We start from the raw sequence: 14801 nt of genomic DNA, 5'->3' as shown, positions 1-14801 counted from the left end.
TGCTCTGTCGCCTCACATCCCTTCCCCTCTTACTTTCTTGGAAGCAATCCCTTCCTCCAATAGAGATTTAGCACGCAAGATTTGCCTCAGGCTCCGTTTTCTGGGGAAACTGGGCTCAGGCCAGGATCTTCATGACTTAACCTGTTCTGAGAATAGGAGAGGCTTTCTTCCTGGCCCCTGGATGGAGGGGTGCCCAGAGTAAGTCCATCTAGCCTAGGGATGAAAATGGAAAACCCAACTTTTATGGAAAGTTATAAAAGATTAGGAAGATTAATATAAATAGGCTGAATAGACATTTAACAAATTCAAATTATAGTCCCTCCCTGAAATGACATAGCTTTTTTTTCACTGAAAACAGCTTGGGGATGGTACTTAGCTAAGGTGTCCCCAGACAACAGAGGAGAGTAAAGGGAAGGGGGAGAGACTACATATGCTTACTTGGTTCACAACCTGCAGTGTATTTTTGCTCTTCTCATGGTCCATGATATTCCAGATCCTGACAAAAGTATGATGAAATCACTGTGCTGGAGAGGATGGGCAGGTTGGGAGGGAGTAGGGGAATCTGTTTCAGAAATTTTAAGAGGCTTTAGTGCTTAAAAAGAGCTGCACTGCAAGAAATAAGATGGGGAGTGTTCGCTAGGTAAAAACTGGAGACTGCCACATCCAGGTTCCATAAGACTCCAAAATCACAGGCTTTACTTTGCATACAAGTTCAACCCAAGCCCTCTTTCATGAAGGGTTTTGTAGTCAGTAAGGAGGGAGGGGACTTGTAAAGGAGGTAAGACCCCCACCATGCCGGGCAAGGGAGAGGAAGGTAGACCTTGTGATCATGAGTTGGCAAACGTTAACATGGCTGTTTGGAAGGGTCCCCGGTGACACACTTTTGAAAGCATCACTATGTTTGTCCAGTAAAATTAAGAGTCTATCCTATTGTTGAGACTCTAACTGCTACCATGAAGCTCTGTCATGGAGAGGCTCATTTGCTCATCATATTCAATCAGAGGTGACTAGAATTTCAAAGTCAAATGATAAATCTGTATATCTCAATGCTGAATTATAAAACCAATCATTTCTTCTGGGACTCCAGCTCAGTGTTTGATAAAGATACAAGATCCAAAGGGAAATAAGGGGTCCTGAACAAAGGAAATTCAGATTAAATTTGCACTTAGCATAAGATGCCCCTGAGACTACATTATGGTCCTCAAGGCCAGAAGAATGAAGAAATACAAGCAAGACAAATGAGAAGGGGGCCATGCCCTAAGAGAAGGCAGCAAAATAGCAGTTGCTGGAGGAAGTGAATGCTAGAGAGATGGGTCTCAACCCTGGTTGCACTTTGGAACCACCCAGGGAGCTTTAAAAATGCTGCTTCCTGGGTACCACTCCCAGAGACTCTGATTTAATTGGTCTAGGGTATAGCCTGGTTTTCTGAAATGTTAAAAGCTTCCCAGGGGATTCTAATGTCAGCTCAAGGCTGAGAACCAGTGTTCTGGAGGGAAGATACTTCTGTTCTTGATTCTGTTGACTTGTCTCCATGTTACTGTCCCCTACTCTCTTAAGAGTCTTTTTCCCTCGCTATTGGCCAAGGCAGCTTGCTCCAGAGCTCAGATGGGTCGTGCTGACTTCTCTAGTCGAGGAGTGGAAGTCAGCTCTGGGGTGTGCCCTCTTGCTCACCTGCGCAGGGACACAGCCTGCCTTCCCAGCCTCCAGCTTCCCACTGCCTCACTGAGTGGCAAACCTCCCACTCTCCTGGCAGCATGCTGCATACAACACAAAGCTTGGGGAAGAGTGCCTTGAGTCGTCGAGAGAAAGACACAGAAGAGGGCAAGTTGAGATGCAAGCAGCCAGAATTCTTTTCATGTCCTATTCAGTTTACACTGAGTCAAGAAGAGCCCTCAGCGGGGAGGGTTGAGGGCTCTTTCCTCATTGGCAAGTATGCACCCAGAACACTGGTCTGGAGCATGTGAGAAGGTAAAACTGTTAGGCTCATTACGCCTTGAAAAGTGAAGTAATATTCTTTCAGGTTTAGACAGACTATTTCTGCTGAGGCTCGTTTGGAAATGTGAAAAGCTCTTTTAGAAGGGAATCTTAGTTTTTACAGAATTCTGTATTCCTGATGACTACAGCCTTCATTTCCTGGAGACCTGATTAACCTTAAAAAAAAATGGGATCATTTTTAATTGATTCCAACTGGAAATCAGCCCTCGGTTTCAGAGGCTGCAGAGATAAGTGCTTTTTATTTAAAACAAAACAAAATTGAGCCATCAGATTGGAGGGCTGTCAAATCTGGCACATATGAAGCATTTGGTAAAGGTAGTTTTTATTATCCAGAGGTGCATTGGCTAGGCAAACCATCAAACAGAGGCCATGTGACTTCATTTTTGAGCAAATCCAGGTGCGATTGCCACACTGAAGAGTCCATGATTATCGGCAGTTGGGAAAGTGGCCTGCCTAGGGAATGAAGAGAGCAGCAAGGGTGAGAATGGCCATAATTTTGCTTCTCTTCTTGCTTGGAAGCCAGAGAGGGCCCTATCTGGCTTAGTACAGCCTTAGCAGTGGTTCTCAAACCTCAGTGTGCAACAGAATCACCCCCAGTTTCTGATACAGTGGGTCTAAGGTGGGGCATGAGAATTTGCAGATCTAACTGGTTTCTGGGTGACGTGATGCTGCTGGTCTGGGACCACACTTTGAGACCCACTGGCCGGGAGAAGGAGAAGCTGAGAAGACAGTTGTGCTATAATGCTGGAAAAGCCACTGCAGGAACTCACCCCAAAGGGCTGTGCCCCTGGAAACCAGACTGGGAACAGCCCTTTTTCTTAGCTTGCAAGAAATAGGTGCCTTGTTCTTTTCAACTGGGAGTGACTCAGACAAACACCATGAGAAGCTTTTTATTTTTCCAAAAGTAAATTATGTTAATAACATCTCTTTATGATAAGTTAAAACATCATTTCTAGCACCTGCATTTGGGCCGCCACACCCACTACCTCTCCAAAGGCCTCTGAATTCCTTTTCCCATCACTTTCCCACCCTGCATTTCAGCCCACGCTGGAAGCCTGACAGAATCTCAGAATGTCTTGGTGAATGGCTATGTGAGGTTCTATTAGCCATGAGAGTTAAACAGGGGTCTTAATCCCTGTTTTGCCACAAACTAGCCATGTCACTTCTTCCTGGGCCTTGGCTTCCCTATCAATAAAAAGAAGATTTTGGACAAGCAAATAAGAATGAAAATGACAATGTTTTGATATTTATAGTTTACTCGGTACTTGCACATATTTTATCTCAGTTAATCCCCATGAAATGATTTTTATTCTCTCTCCATTTTCCACAGAGACAATTGGAAAAGCACAGTCATTTTTGAAGACCAATATAAAAAATGGCCACTTAGAAAATTCTGGAAAAACTACCACTGAAGACATAATCCCCTATGTTACTCAGTGTCCCTTATACAACAACTTATGTGAAAAATTCCTCCTAAAATTTAACATGTGCTAAATATGTCCCTCCAGAAGATATAATATGCATCATTTCATAAGACAGAATCAACTTCCTAACCCCTCATGGTTTTCTTTTGTTTCAGTTGCCAGGAAGCTTAGAGCTAATTATGCCAAGATTATAACAACCATTTAAATATCAAATTCCTGGTAACATTATCTCTTGCATCCTCTAAATCCTGTGCCTAAATGTTTTCTTACATAGATTATTTGTGATTAGAGTAACAGTGTAATTTACCATCTAAATGGGGCCCTTTTCAGAGTGAAAGAGAACACAATGAATGGTTAGCCAGGCTGACAGATGTAAACCAGGACTGCTCCAGGCAAGTCAGGATGGGTGGTCATCCTACCTATGATTGGAAAGAGATTTGGCAAAATTTACAAATAATACTTAATTTGACCTTGTGGGTGTGGCAGTTGGGGTCTCAATAAACTCAATAAAGTTACATAGAGCTGAAGACATAATTCATAAAAAAACAGCAACAAAAGGTTCTGAATGTATTTGCAAGGCTGGGGTGGAAGAGGGTGTCATGCTGAGGATGGGGCTTTCTCCATTCAAGCATCCCTGTACCACTTCATTTCCCAAAGCCTCTGCCTCCCAGCACTGTGGGCATCACATCCTGTGGCCAGTGGCAGCTCTACAATTCTTTATAGGAGGGGCTTAAGTAAAGCAATCTGCTTAAAGGGGAAGGGGGAGAGGAGCTTTCATCTGAATTGTGCAACACATTACTGAAGATTGGGGAAAAATGTGGATTTTCCATCTCAAAGAATGGGGTGGTATTGATGAAGGTGGTGGAGCCCTGGAAAGCCAGTCAGCTGGCAGTCCCACTGCCACCTGACATTTGCCTGCTCACACACTCCCCACCCCCACCCCCTGACAGGACTGGCCCATTGGTCATGGCAGCACCACCGAGGCACAGATGGAGGCCACCTGAGGGTTGGTGCTTTCAATCAGGTGCCCTTATTCATACCCAAACACACTGCTTCATGCGTTTCCCACATTCCCCTTCTTCAGTCACTGAGGTGTAACTGAGCAGAACCCTGTGGAGCCTCCTTGGAACAGATTCCTACCCCCTTCCCCCGGCCCACCATGTCCTCTGCCTGCCTCTTGTCTGTAGAAAAAATTTAGCCTCCTAGGCTTTCCCTGAGTTCCAAAGAATAAACTTAATCAGAGAAGTGAGAAAATGCAGAAAGAAAGGAAGACAAAATAATAATAGTTTAGCCATTAAACAAAGTTAAGGACTTTTAGTTCCTCCTCAAGGGCTATAGATAATATTCTAAGCCATATCCTTTGAGTTATTTTGCAGACACTAAAACTCCCACCAGCTGGAAGTTAACTGTGTGCTGCCCACAAGCACATAGCCCTAGGCAGGTTGGAACTAGAAGGTTGATGATGTTGACTCCTAATTATGTCACCACCAACCAGTCAGAAGAATGTCCATGAGCTGATCACACACCCCCACAGTCCCCTCCCTCACCCTGTCTTTAAATACCTTGCCCTTAAAGCCATGGGGGAGTTCCAGTCTTTTGAGCATTAACTTCCAGGACTCCTTGCTTGGTGCCCTGCAGTAAATGCTACGCTTTCCTTCACCACAACCTGCTGTCAGTAGATTGGCGTTAGTGTGCACAGGAGAGCAGGCCCAAGTCTGGTTCAGTAACAGAGGCAGGTGACCTTGTTTCTGCCAAGTGAGTCAAAGGATGTTACAAGAGAGGAAGATCAGGGACCGATGTGCTCAGTCAGCAAACAGACATCAGAGGCTAAGTGTGCTCAGTGGGGCTTCCTGGAGCTCAAGAGTCCCCTCAATCCGTCCCCCCACCCCTCTGTCTCTCTAACACACCCACCTAGGCTCCGCGCCTCTCAGTCCCCAGCACGATAAGATTCCTGGGAGCCTGACCTGGGCAGCAGGAAGCCACCGAGTCTCTTCCAAAACCCGACACTAGAGGTCGCCCTTCCCCAGCATCAGGTAAGGTGCCGGGAAGACGCTCCAGCTTCTGCTTAAATTACACTGTGGGAGGCGGGCCCACTGGCCCAGATCAGAGGCGGCAGGAAGCTCCTGGCCGGCCCTCTTCCTGGGTGGGAAGGGGCTGCTCAGGCCGAGACGGAGGCTGAGCCTTTAAGCTCTGAGGAGAGGCAGCGATGGGCTGGCCGGTGAGGTGTGGGCTGATGAGGGAAAGGACCCATCTTCATAGACCTTTCTCCTGCCTGGCCCGTTCCCTGGTGGGGGCGATGCTGTGCTCTGCTGAGAGAAAATGCCTTGGGATCTGAGGAATTGCCCAGTGGCAGGGCTGGGAAAGACCAAATTCAGGTAGAAATGAAGAGATGAAACTTCCGGAAGCAACAAAAGTCTGTGCGGTCTGGAGGGCGCAGGAGATAACTTATGTGTGTGAATTGTAAAGTGCTACCCACACCCTTTTTTAACTGGCCTGTTATTCTCTGCAGCAGCGGACAGACACTGTGTCAGGGAGGCCCAGGCGTCCCTTAAGAGCATCTTGGGCCAGGGTTCATAGGAAGGCCCCTTGACCCGCTTGCCAGTGGTTCTCTCTCCCTTGTGTTCTTCTTGGCCAAGACTTTCTTGCAGAGACCTGATTTTCTGTGTGAAAAGCTTTTAAGAGGCAGTTCTACAGTCTTGAGTTTTCTTACCACAACTTTTTTCAGCTGGAAGCCAGAAGGACTCGTTCTGCCTGCAGATGGGAAGACTGAGGTTCAGGGAGGTCAGATACCCTGCTGAGACCAGACTTGAGCCCCCAGCCTTCTCACTCCCCAGGCAGCGCTCCTATACCGCCCCTGGCTGACTCCTCTCACTAGGGAGCTACTTACCTTCCTCAGCAAGAGACATAGAGCTAAAAAGAAAATTCTGCCTGGGTCAGAAAGTTTTAAACTTGACCAGGGCCTCAAAACCAAAACCAAACAGAAGCAAGCATACCTCTGAGCCCTTGGAGCAGCCCCTCAGTCACTGAGGCAGTCCAAACAAACGTCCGTGAGCCCTCTGACTTGGGCCTTCAGGACAGACAATGAGGTCAGCTGCTCGCCTCTATAGCACACCAAGCTTTTCTTCATCCAGACCAAATGGCAGAGCTCATCTGGGGTGTTTATGCACCACTAATGCTCCATGTGTCCCAGGTGAAGTGCAGCTGTCTGCGCCTGTGTCTCCACTTGCAGAACAGGTAGGAGATGCTTCCACATAAAGCCCAAGGTAGCCTGGCCGGTCCAAAAATTTGGCACATGGCGGCCCCTCCTCTTCCTATTGGGAGGAATAATGCATTCCGTTGCCCACCTGTAAAGTGACTTCCCTGAACAGACTGTCCACGCCAGGCATCCGTGAGGGCTACGAGTCATGCTGACTTGTGGCACACAATGAAGGTCTCTGTAATGGCAGAACCAGTCAGCGTTTAATGTAAATGTTGAATTTACTGACCCAGCTGAACACTAGCTCTCTCTACAGCGAGAGTGGGAGCATCATGAGGACGGGAACCGTGGAGATTCATCTTAGTTGTGTCTCCCCCACAAGCCTGGACACAAGGCAAATGATAGGTGCTCTAGGGAGTACCCTTCCAATCAAACCGCTTCTTAACCTCACACTGAGTTGAATTAAGCCTGAGTTGAATTAAGTATACTTCTCTTGGGAGAAATTGTTATTCTGGAAGGATGTGACAAGTCAACATTTTGAAACACAATAACCATCTATAGGCATCTGTTTATTCTTTTTAAAAAATTAACTCCTGAAGAAAGGACCCTTGATGAGTGGTTCTCAGTGTCTACCAATAGCACATGTTGTCATCATATGTCCTCTCTGCTTCTCTCTCAAGAACCAACATTTTTACTCCAAAAGAGTGCCATCCTCAGGGTGTTTCACCACCCTGGAGAAGCTGGATTGTACCAGAAAGGAGGTCAGCCTGGAGAACAGGCTGTTATTCAGCTCTTCTTGATCTGAAGACCATCTTTGAAGTGTCAGGGAATAAGACAAAATATTCCTGAGGTTTTTATGTGCTTTCCTTGCTGGTGGATATAAGCAAGATTTCTTCTGCTGCCAAAGTGTCCCCAAGCCCCAGCCTGTGGCTACAAAGAAGGTTGTGTTAACATAAAAGTCACATTTTTATTTTGTCACCCACACCTACCCTATTGAGGCTCTCAGCCCATCCTGCTGGCACCTCCCATTGCCCCATTCACTTCTGGGAACTCGAGTGCTTAGACCAGCTTGAGGTCAGCTCCCTCACACATTTCTCTCCAGCCACTGTTTTCTTTCCTGCCCCGGGGCTTCCTGACTTTCTGGTTTCACCACCCAAGCCAGACAGACCCCAGAAAGTACTCACCAAGCACCACCACTCTGCCAAATCAATTCTGCACCAAAATAAACATAACCCCCAAAAGACCCCTTTCTCAGGACTATGTCTGGGAAAAAGGAGTTTAACAATTTAACTGTGAAGCCTTAACTGAGTAAGATATGGGGAACCCAGAAAAATGAGTTAAATTCGGAGGAGATAGAATCTAGGGTAAAGTTTCTTTCTTTTCTTTTGCTCTCTATTAAAATTGGTTGAAATGTTCCTTTTCTTCCAAGATCTGTTACCATGAGAGGATTCTTTGATGAAGAAGTGATTAACTCAAACAAGTGACCCTGTGTATTACATCAGCATGTTGACAGACCTCAGTGCCATAGGACTTTCTTCCCGGGGAACAGGGCTCTCCATCCTTCTCCCAGGCCACTCTCAGTCTCTGAACCATTTCACAAAGACTTACAACCTACTGGCTGCTGCTTTTCAAAATTCTCATTCTGGCCACAATTATTATTTTTAAAACACATTTATCAGGTTGAAGGTTACATGGCAATTAAGCCTCCAGAGAATGCTTAGATTTGGTGCAGTTGCTGGGGGAAAAAAAATATACCTCTCTCTCCTGTTATTCCCCCCCTTTCCTGCTCGAAATAGGACTTGCATCTCTGTGGGTGGGTTATGGTTCATGCAAACCTAATAGTTTTTTTCCCTGCCTCAGAAACCTTTATCTTTTGTTGTGAACCTTTTCAAGGAAAAGGTCATCACTTGCAATTGTTTGTCTTCCCTCACCGGTGGGAAGGGCATGACGGTCATCCCGCCTGCCTGTGTCTGAGTCACCCTGTTTCAGAGGCAAGAGGCTCCCCTGGGTGTGTCTCTGTTCTTTCTTAGTTCTCAGACTGATCAGGCCACTGTTCCAAGGGAACTAATAGAGCCTTGAGGTTGGCGATGCATGTGCCTCTGGATTAGAGGCATTTGCTTTAGGGGAAACACAGAGACCCCTCTCCTCTTAGAGCATTCTACCCCAGACTTTCCCTACAAAAGCAAAGGGGACCATCTGGACCAGCCATTTCTTTGTTCCATTGTTCTGTGTCTATTCTTTCACCAATACCACACTGTCTTGATTACCATAGCTTTCTAGGAAGTCTTGAAGTTGAATAGTGTTCATCCTCCGACTTTGTTCTGCAGTATCATGCTGGCTATTCTGAACATGGGCAGGATTCTGATAGGTAGAAATGGAGATGAGAGGCTCAGGGGAGGGAATGAGCAGAGGTTTAACAGAGGAAACGGGGAGATGCATTGGAGGACGGTGAGTAATTTCAGTTGCCTGTACCCTAGTTTTATAAATGTAATAAGACTGTGTTTTCTAGAAAAGAGATGCCTCTAACCGCAGATGGGATTGTTCTTTCCCATGGGGACTTGAGTACCCAGGCCTGGAGAGGAAGAGGGGAAGGAGACCCAAGAAGCCCTCATGACGGGCTGTCACGGGCATTGTGCCAGCCGTGGAGCTGGATTTGATACTGTGAACCTTTGTGGATAACATGTCTACCTTTTGGCCTCATACAAGGACAGATAGGGAGCCCCCACAGGGCTTTCCTGGGGAGTTGGTGATATTTGGGGAAAGGCACTGATTTGGAGTCAGGAGACCTGAGTTCTAGCTTGGGCTCTGCCATTTCCAGCCTCACAGTGTGACACGATTCACTCCCCTCTCTGTGCCCCTGCTCCTTCACGGGGTGATGATAGGTGCCCTCTCAGCCTCCCAGGGAAGCGATTATAAGAAGCAGTTAGATAATGTGTATGCAAGCACTTTGTAAACTATGAAGCACTACGCAAGAGTAAACGATGATGAAGTGGAAGGAGGTGATTCCTGAAGGAAAGGCGCTGTCAGACGTGCAGTGTATAGTCAACATGTTTCGCTTTTTTGCTTCCCTTCCCAGGTAGCAGAGCATGGATCTCATCAGCAGGTTTTCATAAATAATCAGGAGTATCAGTGAGCATCTCCATCTATAGACCCAGCCTTGCCCTCGATTTGCCTTCATATATTAAGTTCCTCAAAGGCAAACGGCCTACCATTTATCTGTAAGCCCACAGTTCCTAGAAGTGTCTTTTATATAGGAGACATTTAAGAAGTTGGCTTTTTAAAAACAAAACATATTGGGCTTTATAGGTATGTGATAAAACTGGCCACAAGCTTGGCATGAATCAGATGGTTAGAAAAGTAAATGTGCGACGTCTTATAAAGGAGAAGATGCACGTGCCATTCAGCCATTCCAGTCACAGCTGCTTACCCTGGAGACTTCCACACACACACGTGCACACGGAATGGTGATCAGCAGTGCTCACTGCAACATTGTCCGTAATAGAAAATCGGAAACAATCTAGATGTCCGTCAACAGGAGCATGAAAAAACATATTGTGGGAAAAATCAATGGACTGCAAAATCTCAGTTAGAATGAATCCTATAGGTAAATCTCAAAAACTTCACTTACAGAAAAATGCGTAGTGTGCTACAATTTATATGAAGTTGAAAACAAGTAAAACAATACTATGTATTGTTTTCTGATTCATACATTTAACCATATAAAAGCTTGTATGGGAAAGATAAGCACCAAGCTCATGATAATGGTTTCTCCAGGGGAGAGAGGGGAGGGAGTGTGAAGGAGATGCTTAGGGGGCTTCAGCTGTAGCTCTAATCTAATATCTAAAGCAAGTGTGGCTTTAAAGGTGACTTTAAAAGAAGTCTGAAGCAAATGTGACATCATGTGGCAAGCTACCCTTGCCAAAGCAGAGGGGTAGCTTCTTAAGTGATTATTTCACTCAATGCTTTTTATATACCTGATGTATTTCACAATTTGAAAAGCCCTTTGGCAACAAGTGTTGGGAGAGCTTTAAATGAATCTTAGGCTGAATTATTTGAAGCAGTGTGTATTGCAGGAGAAACATGATCAGTCTCTCAATTCTGCCACGAGGTGGCACCACACCTGACAAACCAGAGCCCAGACAAACCAGACAAACCAGCGCCCAGAACAGCAGAGGGGAAGGAATGGGCTGGGGGCTGGGTTGACTGCTGGAGGGCTCAGGAACCTTCTAACATGAGGAAAGTTAAAGGAAAAGGAAATCTTTAACTTGAAAGAGACAGGATTCAAAGGGACATAGGACCACAGCATTCAAATATCTCAGGTGGGGCAGGGAGCATACTCCGCACCCCATGTGATCTCACAGAAGGCAATGGGATAAAAGCTGGGAGGGAGGGGGCAGTTCCAAGTCACCCTCAGAGCCACCCTCAGAGCCACAGTCCCTGGACCCCGGCTGCTGAGTGAAGTCTGAGTATCCTTGTCCAGCGGTAATAAGGACAAAAAGCCCATCTTCCAAGCTCTGGGGATGCTGCAGGAAGGATTGTAGGTTGGCTAGGTAACACACAAGGTCCTTTCTAATGCTGATATCCATCCAAATCCAAATTTGGATAAGCCTATAGTTGTAAAACTATAACAGACAGCATTTACTTTTTAGTGTTGATATCCCGAAAGATAACAATAACATGTATTATTCTCTCATTGTTGGTCATGTATTCTGGGGGTTTCTATTCTTTTGTCCTTTCTTTCCTTCCATTTTTCTGAGTGTGTCTCTACTGCTGGTGGGTTTTGCCCTTGTGTTTCTGTCTCTACATCTCTTGTGTCTTTGTCTTTCCTTTCTCGTTCTGTCTGTCTCTCTCAACCTCTGTTTTTCTCTCATTTTCTCTCTGCTTCCCTCTCCTCACCTACCAACATTCAACTTCTACCTCATCTTTTTCCCAGTGCTTTATCTCATGCATATATTTTTAAATCAGTTTTCTTAAGGTATAATTCACATATACAATAAAATTCACTCATTTTAAGCTTTGACAGATGTGCCCACCACTCCAAGACAGAGCATTTCATGTTCCCTGCTGCCCTTTGCAGTCCGTCCCCTTCCCCATCTGCTGGCACCTGGCAACCACTGATTTGCTTTCTGTCACTATGATTTTGCCTCTTCTAGAACGTTACATAAATGGAGAGATATAATACGTAGTTTTTGTATTTGGCTTCTTTCACTTGGCATAATGCTTTTGACATTCATCTGTTCTTATATGCATCTATAGTTCGTTCCTTTTTGTTACTGAGTAGTATTTCATTGTATGGGTTTATCACAATTTGCAGTATTCACCACATAGATATTTATCTGTTCACCAGTTGATGGATATTAGGGTTGTTTCTAGTTTGGGTCAATAAGACTAAAGGTACATATTGATCAATGGAACAGAACAGACAGCCCAGAAATAAACCCATACACCTATAGTGAATTAATCTTTGACAAAGGAGGCAAGAATATACAATGAAGAAAAGGCTGTCTCTTCACCAAGTGATGTTGGGGAAGCCGGACAGCCATATGTAAATCAATAAAGTTAGAATACTTCCTCACACCATACACAAAAATAAACTCAGGAATGGCTTGAACTTAAATAAAAGACATGACACCATAAAACTACTAGAACAGAACATATGCAAAACATTCTCGGACATAAATCTCAGTAATATTTTCTTAGTTCAGTCTCCCAAGGCAATAGAAATAAAAGCAAAAACAAACACATGGGACCTAATCAAACGTATAAGCTCTTGCACAGCAAAGAAAAGCATGAACAAAATGAAAAGACAATCTATGTACTGGCAGAAAATATTTGCAAACAATGTGACCAACAAGGGCTTAATTTCCAAAATATACAGTAGCTTATGCAACTCAATATAAGAAAAATTTAAAAAATGGGCAGAAAATCTAAATAGACATTTCTACAAAGAAGACATACAGATGGCTAACAGGCACACGAAAAGATGCTCCACATTGCTAATTATTAGACAAATGCAAATCAAAACTATAATGAGGTATTACCTCACACCAGTCAGAATGGCCATCATCAAAAAGTCTATAAATGATAAATGCTGGAGAGGGTGTGGAGAAATGGGAATCCTTCCACACTGTTGGTGGGAACGTAAATTGGTGCAACCACTATGGAAAACAGTCTATACTCTTAAAAAACTAAAGATAGAGTTACAATATGAGCCAGCAATCCCACTCCTGGGCTTATATCCAGAAAAGACAAAACTCTAATTCATAAAGATATATGCACAACAATGTTCACAGTAGCATAATTTGTAATAGTCAAGACATGGAAGTAACCTAAGTGTCCATCAACAAATGAATGGGTAAAGAACGTGTGGTATATATATGTTTATGTGTGTGTGTGTGTGTGTGTGTGTGTGTGTGTGTATGATAAAAAAGAATGAAATATTGCCATTTGCAGCAACATCAATGGACCTAGAGATTATTGTACTAAGTGAAGAAGTTCAGGCAGAGAAAGGCAAAAATATCACTTGTATGTGAAATCTAATAAACTAATACAAATGAACTTATTTACAAAACAAAAAGAGACTCACAGACATACAAAACAAACTTACGGTTACCAAAGGGGGAAGGGGGCGAGGGATAAACTAGGAGTGTGGGATTAGCAGATATACACTACTATATATAAAATAGATAAACAAGGATTTATTGTGTAATACATGGAACTATATTCAATATCTTGTAATAACCTATAATGGAAAAGAATCCAAAGCTGTACACCTGAAACTAACACAATATTGTAAATGAACTATAGCTTAATAAATAGAATGAATGAACGAATAAATAAATTAATAAATAAAATAAGAACGAATAAAGCTGCCATGAACATTTGTGTAGCAGGTCTTTATGTGGACATATATTTTTATTTATCATATGTTCTCTTGAGTAAATACCTGGGGTAGAATGGCTGGGTCATACGGTATGTGTGTGTTTGTAAGAAACTGTCAAACTGATTTCCAATGTGGCTGTACTATTTTGCATTCCCACCAGCAGTGTCTGAGACATTCTGTTACTCCACATCCTCACTAACACTTAGTATAGTTAAGTCTTCTCAATTTTAACCATCCTAGTTGTTGTAAAGTGATATCTCATTGCAGTTTTTAATTTGTATTTTCCTAGTGACTAATGATGTTGAACATTTTTTCCATGTGCTTATTAGCCACTCATGTAACTTTTTTGTTGAAGTGTCCGTTCATTCTTTTGTCCATTCCTTTAATGGAGTTGTTTGTCTTCTTCCTATTATTATTAAATTATAAAAGTTCTTTATATATTTAGCATGTAAGACCTTCATTAGAAATATTTGCCAATATTTACCTCCCAGTCTGTGGCTTGACTTTCATTTTCTGAATGATGTCTTCTGAAGGGCAAATTTTAAAAATTTGATGGTAATTTCTTTCTTATGGTTCATGTTTTTTGTGTCCTAAAAAAAAATTTAATAACCCAAGTTCACAAAGATTTTGGTCTAGGTTTTCTTCCAAGAATTTGGCATAGGAATTCTTCCAGAATGTGATTTGACTAAATCCCAAGTCTCTCTAGAATGGCCGCACCAGTGCCCCCGTCTACCAGCAGTTCGGGTTTCCTGTAACCCACAGCCCCACAATACCTGGCCTTGTTCAGCTTTCTAACATCCTCCAGACTAAGTATAAAGTGATATTGCTTTGTGATTCTAATTTGCACTGCTCTGATACCTGATTTAAGTCAGTTTGCTTTTTATCTATGTGATTCCCCGTTGCTTTTTTTCTCTCGTGTCTGCTCATATCAAAGTGTTTCCCAAACCCTTTTTAGAGCTTCCCACAAGTATCATTTGGTCCTTCTGCTTTGTTTATTGTCATCACTGACAACAGTCAGATGTAATCGGAGGCAAACTAATTCTTTCCTCCAGTCTTTGGCTTATGTGATGAGTGGGAGTATGAACATGCAGGTACCTGAATTTCAAAATGAAGTTTCCATCAGCAGGACTTTTGCTACTATAATTTTTTTTAATTGCAACAAGTAATGAAATAGCAAGACTTCTTTGTCACCATATCTGGGAGCTCTGTACTCAAGAAGGGGAACCATTTCTTTCTAAAGGTATTTGCTGCTTACTAATAACATTGAAAAGTCATCATTATTCTGTCTTTCTCCTCTCTGGGA

The 14801-nt window shown here is 43.6% G+C and overlaps 1 protein-coding gene across 1 annotated transcript in view; it reads right to left on the bottom strand.

Annotated features, from left to right (window-relative positions):
• LOC140696973 (uncharacterized) overlaps positions 1-14801 on the bottom strand; it is a 277558-nt gene that overhangs the window by 43813 nt on the left and 218944 nt on the right. The gene's annotated exons all lie outside the window — the stretch shown is intronic.

The sequence above is a fragment of the Vicugna pacos genome, chromosome 1 (assembly GCF_048564905.1).
Source record: "Vicugna pacos chromosome 1, VicPac4, whole genome shotgun sequence".
NCBI classification, from domain to species: Eukaryota; Metazoa; Chordata; class Mammalia; order Artiodactyla; family Camelidae; genus Vicugna; species Vicugna pacos.
This window is presented reverse-complemented; position numbering and strand designations above follow the sequence as displayed.